At 48.9% G+C, this 14,078-nt stretch overlaps 1 pseudogene; it reads right to left on the bottom strand.

Annotated features, from left to right (window-relative positions):
* Window positions 1–6,928: 6,928 nt before the first annotated feature.
* Window positions 6,929–13,632, bottom strand: LOC124234973 (granzyme B-like; annotated as a pseudogene).
* Window positions 13,633–14,078: the final 446 nt, after the last annotated feature.

Raw genomic sequence — 14,078 nt, forward strand, 5'->3', positions numbered from 1 at the left:
CTGATCGTGTTGTAATGGTCTTTGTAGTGAGAGATGCATTGCTCATCCATTTGGATACGAAGCTCTACTTCCCGCAGTTTTATGGCTGAGGGAGTGCTCCCACCAAGGTGCTCCCAATCAGCCACACTTCATACCGACCCTGGCTTGGCCAACTCTCTCCTCCTGGGCAGCCTAAGGGGGCTCACAGAGGCAGTCAGTTTGGCCATCCTCATCAAGCTGAAGGCAGAGGAGAGAAATTCACAAAGACTCCAGGGACCATCATGGGGTTCCTTTCTCCACAGCCCTGATATAAGTGAAAGGGTCATACTGGGAAGGAGGGACAGGAGTGAGGTCATAGGGGATGCAAAACCTCAAGATTAAAGTGTGCAAGAACCAGCTTAGCAACGTGCCCTACTCTTAGTGACACAATGTCCTTAGAGAAATTCCTAGGCTTGTAGTCTGAGTGGGGTGTGGCTTCTCTCACAGGGATGACCTGCTGTGTCCTCTCCTGCTCCTGGATGTTGTGGAGCCTCAGGGAGAAGTGGGTTAAGCTGCACAGAGCAGAGTGGGATGTGCAGTCACAGGAGATGCACCCCAGGAGCCATGAAGGAGGCAGGACGGCTTGGGACACGGCAGGACTAGAGTGGGGAGGAATTACAGGGGTGGGGCCCTGGGGCTGAGCATCCCCGTGTCCTCTGCTTCTTGGCATTCCATGCTGGGTGGCAGTGCCTGGAGAAGATTCTGGGTGCTCAGTCAGGTGCAGAACTTGCCTTTCTCTAAGCAAAACCTTGAATTTCTCCCCTGTGCACTCTGGGCATGGAGCATGACCTCAGCCTCCTCCTGATGGCACATTTGACCAGCCCATCTCTTCAAAAGGCCCCTTGAACAGACCTGTTCCTCTCTCCCCAAAGCTTCCCTGTCCTCTGAAGGGCTCTTCTGTGTTACTAGGTGGCCCAGCTCTGCAGCTCCTGAGAAGGCAGTTCTCTGTGAAGTGTGGGCAGAAGAGTGGGGCCACACGCTGCTCCTCACCTTCCTCAGCAGCCAGCGGCTGCTGTCAGCACAAAGTCCTCACACATGAGGAAACTCTCACAGCTTTTTCTTTTCTCTGGAGTCTGGATCAGAAGAAATACCAGATAGAGATAAGAATAAGGATTGGCCTCATGGCCCCAGATGATTTTCCCTGAAAGAAGAATTCTACCCTGCTTGCTGTGCTCATGGAGTCACAGGCTGGAGCAGGGAACTCGGGACAAAGGAGAGCATGACGGGAAGGAGCTGGAGTGCCAGACAGTGGGGTCTGTAGCAGCCAGAAGCAACTAAGAAGGGGGCCCTGCAGGTTCCTGGGGTTGAAACCCAGGCTTGCCTAGTGACCCTCCGGACTCAAATTCTCTCTCTGACAAAGAGAAGAGCGGCCTTCGTCCTTAATTCCTGCTGTAGACTCCTGTGTGGTGGACAGGAATGGTGTTTGGAACAAATGATGGAGGCCTGCTGAATCCTGCAAAATCCTTTCCCTGACGTTCTCTGGGTCCTCTCCTCCCTCTTCTTATCCTGACCTCACTGGCTGCTGGTCTGTAATGTTCGGAACATGAGCTCAAGAAGCTGGGCTGTGTTTGCTCTGTATCAACTTGAGTCTGGCAGGTTGTAGGTGCCCAGTAAATGCCTTGTCTGCCCCAAGGAATGGCTCCCAGTTAGCCTCTGAGGAGTGTAGGTTGGGATAGTCCGGGTGGGGACTGCCAAAGCTGCTGTGCCCATTGACTGAAAACTTACCAGAGAGAATTTGAGAGTGATCCACCTGAACATCAGTGTTAAGGGAACTGGGATGCCACTAGCTCTGGGATCAACTGGATCCTTAGCTTCTTTCCTGGGCAGCATGGGAATGACAAAGCTTGGAGAAGGGAATGGAATTGGAGGATATATTTTAGGACATTGAATTAGAAAGCTAGTGGGCCCTACTTTGATTTCAGAAGCCAGCCCCTTTCTCCAAGCTGCCCTTTCCTCGGGAATTAATTATTTCTCATTCCGAGCTTCCAATCTCCTTCCAGAGGCCTTTGTAAAAGAACCCACTTTCAAGATGACAAGGTTAGGTCCTGGAGAGGAACAGCACCCAGTGGCCCTCCTGGAGAACAGTGTTCTGCCCTGCCATTCCTGCTGAGCTTTCATTATGCATCAGATTTGCTGGTGTCTGAGGCAGTTTGGACCTGGAGTTCAGAAAGTTCCTTGGATGAACCAGCACTAGGATGTGTCTCAGTGCAGCGTCTGAGCAGGACTGAGCCAGTGAGGGATGAAGCTGGGCCTTTGTTAGTGGGGACAGTCACTCACCTGACTCTCCCCTGTGGGACAGAAGACACGCCACCAGGAGTGGCCGTGGCCACATGTCCCCAGGAAGGCTGCCCAGGTCACAGCTGCTGATACTTCCTCTTTGTCGTCTAACTCCAAGTGTCTCCTCAGTTTTGTGGCCTTTATCACATAACCCTCTAAATGCCTCACACTGCCATCTGATCAAGTCCTCGGGCCTGAGTGGAACAAGAGCTTATAAGTCACCACACAAGAACTTGTAGCTCTTGTCTCAGTGCTGACCATACTCACAGAAAGCAGGAACTGTCGGCTACACGTGGGGTGGTTGGAGATGTTGATCAGCCAGTAGCAGGTCCCTGAGCCCCAGAAACCTGAGTCTTGTGATGATAGATCCAACACTATCTTCATTTCCTCGGCTCTCTTTGGACCTCATTATTGAGGATGATTATTTGTGGAGGCCCCGTTCTGTGTGAGACTTGGGGGTATTGATATGAGATACCTTCCTTCCAGTGGAGGAGACAAAACCGTCAGTGATCAGACAAGGGTGGTGAGGATGATGGTTAGATGCATGGACAGAAGGGGTGGCCATGGCTGAAGAGGGCTTGTTCCATTCCTAAAGAACTGAGTGGTTTAAAACAACAAGAACCACAGTGATTTTGCCCACGAATCTGCATTTTGCTCTGGGTTTAGTGTGGATGGCTCCCCTCTGCTCCCCTTGGTGTCAGCGGAGGCTTGACGCCCGGAGGCCAGACTCACCTGAAGTCTCTCTCACACGTGCCCAGTGGTTGGTGCTGGCTGTCTGCTCGGCACGTCCCTTCCTCTCCATGAGGGCCCCTCTAGTAGTCTCTGCACATTGGATTGTTGGGTCTTCCTCACATCGTGATGGTTGGCTTCCCCAGAATGAGCCTCTCCCAAAGAGTGAGCCAAGCAGAAGCTGTGTTCTTTTTATTTCCCAGACTTTGAAGTGATAATGCATCCATTCTGCCCTATTTCACTGGTTGGTGGCATCTAAAGCCCCCCTCAGCCCCAAGTAAGAAAAAAGGTCACAAACCCACCTGTGAGTGGGAGGGGTGTTGCAGTCATTTAGGAAGAGCCTGTGGGATGGGAGATACACAGAGGCCGTCCCAGCAAAGCACAATCTGTCATGCTGCTCTAGGTGCCTGTAGAGTTGGTCAGAGGCTCTGATGTGTCTAAGCCCAGGTCACAGCCTTTGATTGGCTGGAGTCTGCTTTCTCCAAATCCTGGGTCCTGACAATGGAAGAGTGTTGGTTCTCCCCTAAGTTATTCTCCTCAATGAATTACTGATACCACGTGAAATGGTAACAGATGCGAGGGAGCCCAAGCAGTATTCTCACACCACTGCCCAGAGAGCATTTCTGATATCCCAGTACCATTCTCTACAAGAGTTATCTTGATTATCTCCCCATAATGGAAAAGAATAGGGAGTTGTGGAATTGATAATACTGTTGGTTTTAGACATGGTGATCCCAAGTCTCTTAAAAAGCAATATAACTTTAGTTAAAGTACAAAGCACAATGTCAATGGTGACTCTGGAATGGGAACTACAGTGAACCAGAGTGAGATGTCCAAGCCTTGCCTGTGTGGGGTGGGGCAGATGCTTACACCAGGCCTCCTTCTGTGTGGACACCCTCCTCACCCCACATTAGCTCAGACACTCGGCACTGGGCTGCATGGCTTGGGGTGTCAGAATACATGTGAGGTGAGGATGGTAGCCCGGTGCAGGGAATGGATGCCCATTTTGGATGAGCAGGGTGTTCACACAAGGGGTTGGCCTAGTAGGTGGTATCGGAGCTCAAGTGGGGAGACAGGGACCTCTTCAGGGGGGCATGCTGGTGCCATTTGTCAGAGCAGGCTGCTTAGGGTGAGTTGGGCTTTGGCACGAAGGGGCTACTGATGTGGAATACCAGAGCCTACGTGGAGGAAGGAAGGGACCCTCATAGGAGAAGATAGGGATCTGGGAGATTTGTTATATAAATCTCTGTGAGGATTAATCTAATAAGTAAACAAAGTAAGGTTAATGATTAGATGTCTAAAGATTAGTTAATATTGATGATGTGAATGTTAATTTCCTGGGTTTGGTGGCTGGAATGTGGTTATGTACGAGTGTCCTTGTTTGTAGGAATTACACACCAAAGTATTTGGAAAGTGACAGAGCGCCATGTCAGTAACTTTACTCTCTAATGGCTCAAGAAAACAGAAGTTCTTTGTATTGTACTTGCAACTTCTCTGTAAGCTTGAGATTGGTTTAAGATTAGGAGGAAATCCATAGCTTTCACATATACAAACAACCATCAGTTTGAAAATATAAGTATAAAGAAAATCTGTTCCACAAGCAACAAAAAACCCAAGATGCCAGGAAAAGCTTAACCAGAATTGTGAAAAATGTATCCAAGGAAAACTTTTAAATAGTCCTAAAACCACAAAAATAGACTTGAGAAATAGAAAGATAGTCTTAGTTCTCAGATAGGATGCATCTACACCTAAAACATATAATTTCTCCCCAAAGTAATATATACATTTAACGTGATTCCTATAAAATATCAATTTTGCTCAAGTTCTAGACAATTTCTAAATTTACCTGGAAAATAAGCAAGCAAGATTACCTAGGAAAATTGTGACAAAAAGAAAAAAGACTAGTAATGGAGAGGATTAACACTGTCAGATATTAAAAACATCTTATAAAACTTCTTTACTGAAAACAATGTGGCTCTGACACATGAACAGTCAGAGAGAGGAATCAAACAGAATACGAAATCCAGAAACATTCCCCAGTACATACGGAAATGTAGTTTTTCATAAGGGGGCATTTCAGATCATTGGGGAAATGATGAACTTTTTAATAAATGACACTGGAACAACTAGACAGTGATTTATTAAGAGGTTAAGTTGGAGTCACATTTCATGTAAACCACCAGAATAAACTCCAAATAGATAAGATCTTCAAATATGCAAAATAATACTGTTCATGCACTAGAAATAAACATGGGTAAATTCCGTTATAGCTTAGAAAAGGGAAGGCCTTTCTAGAAATGACTCTAAATCCAGAAACATTAAAATAAAAGATTGATAAATAAACTTCAGTATATAAATAAAAAACTTTTTTAATTTGTATGTCAAAAAGCACTGTAAGCAAATTCAAAATGCAGACAGTAAACTTGGAGAAAAAAAAACTATCGCAATGCATATCACAATTAAAGAGCTAATCTATCTAATATATAAAGAACTCTGAAAATTCAGGAGAAAAAGACCAAGACCTGATAGACGAATGGGCAAAAGACAAGACAGTTCACAGTAAAATATAATTAAAACATAATGAAGTCTTAGCTCACTCATATTAAGAGAAATTGAAATAAAATATGGAAATAATAATTCTACCAAGACACTCTATTTCATCTCATAAGTGGCCAAGGTTCTAAAGTTAAAGAGCACACTCCATGGGCGAGGCTGTTTTCTTTGGTTTGGTGTTGCAGGATATGTCTTTATTTTTCCTTCCATCATTTTACTGTCATCCTATCCATGTCTTTATATTTGAGTGTCTCCTGTACACAGCACAAAATTGGTCTTGCATTTTTTATCCAGACTGACAATCTCTGCTCTTTAGTTGGAGTGTTTAATCTGCTTACATTTAATGCAACCACTGATAGGGGTAGGTTGAAGAATATCATATTGCTATTTGATTTCTATTTGTGTGATTAATGTTTTGCTCTTTTGTCCTTCCTTTCCTGCCTTCTTTTGTTGTATGTGATTTTTCCTTCTTTATCAGCTTTTGGTTACATCTATATATAGTACTTTAGTGAGTACTGTAGGATTGCAATATGCCTCCTTCACACATCACAGTCTACTTTGAATTAATGTTATACCACTTCATATAAGAACATTGAAATAAAGTATTTCCATTTATCCTCCCTCCCACCCTTTGAATTATTTTCATCATACATTTTGCTATACAGTGCATAGATCCTAAAGCATTTTTGCCTTAAATAGTCGTTAACCTTTGAAAGAAATTTATATAAAGTCTTTTATATTTGGTCACATTTACAATTTTTTTTATTCTTTTTCCTTCCTTCCTATGATGGGGATCGTTTCCCTTCAGCCTGAGGAAATGCTTTTAGTCTCTCTTGCAGTACAGGTCCGATGGCAACAAATTCGCATACCCTTGTTTTCCTGAAAATGTCTTTACTTTGCCTTCATTTTTCAACAATATGTTCACTGAACATAGAGTTCCAGAAAGAGGTTGCCTATTTCTTTTTTCTTTCCAAACGTTTAGAAATGTCATCTCACTGTGTTCTGACTTCCATCGTTTCTGATAGAGCTTATTCTTAGTCTTATTGTTGTTTCTCTTAAAGTAAAGGACATTGCTTTCCTCTCTGTCTACTTTCAGCCTTTTCTCTTCATCTTTGTTTTCTTTTTTTCTGAAGAAGATTGGGACTGACTTGACATCTGTGTCCATCCTCTTCCACTTTTTTTGTTTGTGGGATGCCTGGCACAGCATGGCTTCATGAGCGGTGTGTAGGTCCATGCCTGGGATCTAAACCAGCAAACTCAGTTGCACCGAAGCAGAGTGCACAAACTGAACCACTGCACTGCTGGGGGGGGGGCCCTCTCTTTGGTTTCTACCAGTTTGACTATTACATGCTTACATGTGGATTCCTTTGCCCTCCCGGAGGTTCACTGAGCTTCCTGAATCTGTGGATGAAGAATGTCATCTAGCAATAGGCCTATGACAAAAAGGAACCAGGGGCTGCACTTCTTTTATGGTGAAATGTGTTTGTTGAAAAAAAGCAGTGTTGTGTGGGATACCAAGACAGGAAAATAACCCTGTGAGTTCTGTAAGTCCACAAAGGGGGAACCAGCAGAAATATGCTGGTGGGCAGGAAGGCAGAGCCATCCGAAGACACGTTCCTAAACAAATTAGCAAGATCTGACTTTCCTTTGGGCCTCTCTCCCCCAGGAGCCGGCTTGGCGGTCCTCTCCCTGCCATCCTGGGACCCGGCTCTTCCTGTGGGTCTGGAGGGAAGAAAGGGTGATGGGAGTGAGTTTTGGTGAGTAGAAGCGTCTCCTTGAGGTCATTATAGAGATATTTTGTTTATTTTTTTATTCTTAAATTTTTGTTACAGAGATGTTGAGCAACAGAAGGATCATTTCCTCAAAGGTAAGAGTGAGGTAGAGGATACTTCCACAGACAGAGGAGATTTGAAGGAATCAGCAGGATTAGGGTGAAGACCCACCCCCATCCAAATGTGCCCCTGAGCAGACTTCAGCTCACCAAGCGAGGTGCTGGAATCCTTGTCACAGAATGGCTGCACAGCAGCCCAGAGGTTTTCTCTCCAGGGAGGAGTCTGAGCAGAAGCTCAGCTCTTGTTCAGGGGTGCCAGGAAGTCATCACGGGGCGGGGGTTAGACAACATATCAGGGTCTTGCTGGCCTGGCTGTCAGGGCACCTGGGCTCAGTCCAGGCTCTTTTGTAACTCTGTGGTCCCTTCAGTCGGCCACTGCCCCCTCCTGGGACTGTGTCCCTCCCTCATCTCATCTGCAGCAGGGTCCTCAAACTTGTATCCAAACCACAGAACCATTTCCTCAAGTAAATGTGATATCTAAACTCAATATGCATGTGTCTGGGCTACTTTTTTAAATGTTATTTTTGTTTTGCTTTTGGCATTTTCCTTCTTGTCTTTTTCCATCAAGGATACAGGTTCTTAGTATGTCTTATATACAGAGATAGCTTTTCAGCTCCAGATCAGAAGCTGCGTGTCTTCACTGCTCTGCCCTTGTGAAATTGCCCGCAGTCATGAAGACATTGTGTTGCTGCCTGCTTTGTGCACAACAAGGTGGGAAAGGCCATGCCTGTGAGGGTTACATGATCCCAGAGTACATACTCCTTGTCGTGAGAGGGTAGTGCTGTGTGTGTTTGGAGCAGGAGCTCAGAGCTGGAACGTATGCTCAGCTCCCAGGTCGTGCCCCATATGAGCAGCCAGCCCTTGGAGAGATGGGTGCTTGGGGTGTTTCCTGAGCTGAGCCCAACACAGGGAGATCCTCATTCAGCAAAGGATCCCAAACTCTATGTGCTGACTCCAGCCAAAAACTTCCTAAAGTAAAAAAATCTGGGTGGTCTGGAACCTATGGATGCAGCGGTAACCATGGTGGCCCTAAGAGGAGAGGCCTTTCTCCAGTTTTCCAGAGCGTGTGAACCTCCCTGATTCTGTGCAGGCAGGAGGTACAGTAACCACAGGGATCACGTTTCCCGCCAGTCCAGTTGGATGGGTGTTTAGAGTCTGACTCTAGTTGCCTTCAAGCAAATACGTAATACAGTTTTTCCTACCATCTGAATCTGTGCAATGACGTTCCTACCTCCCACTTTTGAGGCAAATGAAGGTAAGGCTGCCCTCACTGCCCTTCTGCTTCCCTACGGGCTCCCCTCTCCTCTAGGTGAAGACAAGGCTCCAGTGGACAGAGTGTGATGACTTCACCCCTAGAAACTAAATGACTGCTGTCATTTCCAAATCCCATGCCTGCTGTTCTAGAGTCACACGTGCTCACGCTCACACGAACTGTGATCAGCAATAGAAACACAATGCAAGTACTTTATTCCTGTGGATTTCCCATGAGTTCTAGGCCATGTGCACTCATGTGAGGAAGGAGAGAGAGTTACATGACTTGCGTGAAACTCACACTGTCAGTGCCCTTGGGTTCAGATGACAGAGTCTGTATTAGGTCCACTGTGAATCACTATTGCTGGGCACGTAGGACCTCAATCAGGGTGTGTTTGTTTATTGATGGAAAAATGGTGCTTTCCAGTCCTACTGCAGAGAGGGTAGAGCTAACTCAAAAGGCTGAGACAGACTAGGTGGCCAGTGAGGGGTCTTAGCCTAGAGGTCAGCAGTGAATAAGAGGGACAGGCTGAAAGGGACTCAGGTTATCAAGTGACCAGGTGGCCAATGCACCCTGAGCACTTCGGGGGACACTGGGCTGGATGTGAGGGGTTGAGCTTGCCTTGCCAGGTGAGAGATGGGGCAGGGGTTCTGGAGAGACAACCTGTCTGCTGTGTCCTCCATGGACCCCGCCTGTTGCCAGCACAATCATGGTCCCTTGTAGCCCTCTAGGACAGGGCATGAGATGGGCTGGCATCTCAGGAGAGAGGCCCTGCTGGAACCACATGGGCCTCCGGGTGTCTTAGGCAATAGGGCTATAAAGAAGTGACCGACTCAGATCAGGCTTGTGTGGAGGGGACAAGAGTTGGTGGACTCTGAGAACTCTCAGTGGAAAGCAGGGATGGAGAAGAAGGGGCAGCCAGGAGACTGGAGGACAAGCTGGGCCCAAAGGTCACAGGAGGGCAGGGAGGAAACTCAGGCTGGGTGAGATCGAGGAGCTTCTCCAGAGACCCACCCTGACTCCACGTCAGTTCCCTGGCTGTGGGAGAGAACTGTTCTGCTCAGGCAGCCTCTGCCCTCCCCAGTGTGGGTAGCTATGCCATTGAGCTGTAGCCCCAGGCTTGCCTCCTTGGTGTCCGGGACCCATGGTGTCATCCCCCTTCCTCGCTGCCATCTAACACAGGGAAGCAGGTAAGAAGTTCACCCTGAGCCCCAGGACCAGAGAAGTTCATGTTTTGTCCTGATGGTGCTCAGCTGCAGCCCTGGCAGAAGGGCAGGCCCAGAGAAAGGTATGGGTCAGAAGGAGCTGAGGAACAGCTTTGCATGAGGTTTGGGGGTGGTGGTGGGACGTGGAAGAGGAGGAAGCAGAAAACAGCAGATTTGTGTCATTGGCCTTCTAAGCACAGAATAGGTTCCTGTGAATGCGGGTCAATGAATAAACAAGAAACCAGCCCTTCCCGCTCAGCTCAGAGACATTTATTTAGTTGCTGGTGTCATTATGGATCAGCTCCAGAGAAGGTAGGTTGGTTCTTACAGTTAGAGGCTTTTCATGGTTTTCTTTTTTATTTTTTTTTAAAGATTTTAGTTTTTTCCTTTTTTTTCCTCTCCAAAGCCTCCTGGTACATAGTTGTATATTCTTAGTTGTGGATCCTTCTAGTTGTGGCACGTGGGATGTCGCCTCAGCATGGTATGTTTTGCCGTACCATGTCCACGCCCAGGATGTGAACGGGCAAAACTTTGGGCCACCGCAGTGGAGCGCAGGAAGTTAGCCACTCCGCCATGGGGCCGGCCCCTTCTGGTTTTCTTTATCCAGGGCAGAAAACTTGAGACTTTGGTGAAGGCCCCTGGAGGAAGCCCGCCTGATCGTCCATAGGAGACAATGCCCTGGATCACGTTCTTACACACGAGAGGGCATCCGGAGTCCGCCTGTGGAGAGAGAGTGGGGAGGATTGAGTCCGTGCTCCCCTAGGTCCTGCCCACCTGCATCCTAAGCACACTCTCAGTGAAGGCCGCCTGGTGTGGCCTCCATGTGGCAGATAAGAGAGCAGGGCAGGTCCCTGTGGGCCCCTCAGCTGCCCAGTCCTGACCCTGGACATTGTCAGGACTTCATTTTACTCAGGGGACTGCTCCCTCTCCTCCCCTAGGTCTCAGATCCTCTCCCATGACGGCGCTGTGGGACTGTGCTTCCATCTACCGTTTAAGAACATGGAAGCAGGCAGGTGAGGCTGACAGTCAGCGTGGAGGGTGAGCCATTTAACCAAGATGGGAGCCATCTCTGAGGAGACACCTGGTTTGACTGCTGCACACCCAGGGAGCAGTTTTCTAACACCTGTGCTCGACGTGGGGCAGAGTGTTGCAAATTCATCTTTCGAATGGAGCATCATCTTTGGTTGCATCACAGGGCCCTGGTAAGCTACCAGAAGCCCTGTGACTCCCCATTCTGGCTTCTCCCCCCTTCTCTTCTCAGGAGAAAGATCAGAGTCTAAGGGGTGAGTGAGTTCCTACTGCTTGGGTTTGAAAGTCCCAAAACACTTCTCTCCCAAGAGCCAAGCTAGGTAGGTGCCCAGTCTCACCTTATAGGAAGACTTCTTTTCCTTCGGGTCCCCCACACACAGCTGAGTGGTACTGTTGTAATTGTGAAAGTAGTATTCGCACACCCGGTCCTGCTGCACGGTCAGTTCCACTTCCTGCAGGGTGTCTGACCCTCTGCCATTTGGGGCGACTCTCCCTCAGCCCGCCACACTGCACACTTCTCCAGGCCTCACCTGGGCTGTGCCCCAGGGCAGGCTGAGGGGCTGCACAGCTTCAGACAGCTTTGCCTTTCTATCCAGCTGATGAGAAAGGCAAGAAAGTCCAGCTCAGCCACTGGTCTCCTGGGCCTGGACACCGCGATGGGTCTGCACTGACTTCCCTCTCCCCTGAGCCACTGGGACTAGTCAGGTGGTCAGGATGGGAAGGAGGGAAAGGAGAGGTCCCAGTGGGAGTGGAAGCCATCTGGACCCAGGACAGCAAGAGCAGCAGGGCGGTTCCCTTACCTTTAGTAACATGATGTCGTTGGCTATCTTCTTAGAATTATAGTGTGGGTGGGGAATGGCTTCCTTCACAGAGATGACCTGCTGGGTCCTCTCCTGCTTCTGGATGTTGTGGGCCCCCAGGGTCACCTTGATTGAGCTACACAGAAAGCAGGGTGGGGATGTGAGGGGCATGGAGTCACAGGAGATCCACCCCAGGAGCCAAGAATGGCAGGGGACACCTAGGGCAGGGCAGGGCTTCAGAAAGGAGAAATCAAAACAACAGGAGTACTGGGCAGTGGGTGACTCTGAGGGGGGATTCTGGGAGCTTTCTCAGCCCTCAGTCAATATTGTGAAAGGACTCCGAGTTTGCCTTTTGACCCTAGTGCATGGTTTCATCCTCTCCAGCTGCTTCATTTGACCAGGGTGGTCTCTCTTCTCAACTGGGCCATGAGCTCTCACCTCTGACCTTTTGACCCCAAAGCTGACCTGTCCTATTCTCACTTTCCATCACCCAGGCATTCCCTCAGATGGCTCCTCTGATGACCTCTCATGCCCTTGAGTTCCCAGGAGCCAGGGGAGCTACCCCGGGCTGCAGGTCCTTGGCAGAGGACAGTGGTCCCTGTTGTGGTCTCAGGAAGTGTCAGCTGTCTTTGTCCCCTCACCTTCCCCAGCGGTGAGCAGCCATCAGAACAATGTCCCGTCACAGGAGGACACCGCCGCAGCTCTTCCATTTTTCTTCAACCAGAATTTGAACAAATGCCATGTAGGGGCGAGAGTGGGGCCAGGCCTCATGTCCCCCGATGATCTCCCCTGAAGGAAAAGTCTCATCTACTTCTGTGCACCCAGTGAGTCCACCAGGCATGCGTCACCTTGACGGCTCAGGACTGCTGGGCATCTGGGAGCCCAAGATGGCCTGGATTTGAGAGGGGCTGGGGTAGGGCTTTCCCTCTAGAAAAAGGAAGAGGAACAGGCTGGCCTGTGAATATGTCCTCCACAGATAATGGAGGTGAGCATATGCGTCTTAAGGATAGCAAAGTCCTAGAGGCTCCTGAAAATTCCTCTCCTGACTTTGCTTTGTTTCAAGAGCCTTTCTAAGGCCCTGTTGTCCTGTGATGTCTGGGATAATGCTGCTTTCCAGTGGCCAGGACTTACATTTAGGGATCTAGATGTTGTCATAGCCTGTTTCCCATGGCCTGATGCATAGTGGGTGCCCAAAAGCTGTTTGTTGGCTGCATGAAGGAATGGCCCCCAATGGGCCTGAAGGAGAGTTTGTAGGGCCAGTGCTTGCGGGATTCTGGAAGCAGAGAAGTTCAGGTCCACAAACAGTGGCTCCATCCTGGAAAGAAGGGAGCTGCTAAAGGTCTGGGAAGAAAAGCAGAGCTGGAGAAGGGACTGAGGTGCCTTGGGACTGAGCAAAGCACCAGCAGTCCTCTGGGGATAGTGGTCCCACCAACTCCGGGGTCTGCACAGCTCAGACTTCTCTCCTAAGCAGACACTGAGGGGAGCATCTGTGTCATCCCAGACCTGGAAGCCAGGCCCACTCTGCCCTCCGCAGGGGAATTGATTATTTTCTCTTTTCCAGTTTCCCTCCCTCTACCATGCACTTCCAGTTAAGTTCCACTTTGCAGATGGCAAACGTAGGGCCTAGGGAGGGAATAGCACCCACTGGCTCTTCTTGAGAACAGCCTTCTGCCCTGCCATTCCTGCTGGTAGCTTCTCCAGCATCATACTTGGGATTCTGAGGTGGGATGGGAGCTGGGATTCAGAATGTTGCTGCTGGATGGACGGATCAGGGATGTGCAGAAGGGGCAGGAGATCCGTGCCCACTGTGTTTGGGGGGAGGGGTTGGGCATCTGAGGGCGGGGATGGTCACTTACCTGCCTCTGTCCCAGGGGACAGTAAAAACGCCAGCAGGAACAGGAGAGGCTGCATCTTTCCAGGAAGGTTGCCAAGGTTGTGGAGGCTGGTGCTTCCTCCTTGCTCTCTTTTATCCCTGAGTAGAGGAGGGAAGTACAGGTGGTCTCAGTGACCTCAAGTGCCCCTGTGCTTGTGTGGTGTTTCATCAGGGATGGCTTTCTATGAAAGCTTCCCCGCCCCCATTCCTTCTGCCTGATAACGTCCTCTGGGTGGTTGTGTGAGAATCATACAGTGACCACATGAGAACCCACAGTGGATGACTCAGGGTGGACCACTTGTTGCAGCCTAGAGCAGGAACCCAAGGGTACAAAGTGGAGACCATGTGCTGTGGTATCGGCCAGTAGAGGTATTGGAGCCCCAGAAACCTGAGTCCCCAGTGATAGAACCACCAATACCTCATTTCCATGTTGCTAAGTCCATCAGGATGATTTGTTTAGCAGATGTGTGTTTGGACCCTTCTCTGTGCTGTGACCAAACATAGTGGGGAT

Source organism: Equus quagga, chromosome 2, assembly GCF_021613505.1.
Source record: "Equus quagga isolate Etosha38 chromosome 2, UCLA_HA_Equagga_1.0, whole genome shotgun sequence".
NCBI classification, from domain to species: domain Eukaryota; kingdom Metazoa; phylum Chordata; class Mammalia; order Perissodactyla; family Equidae; genus Equus; species Equus quagga.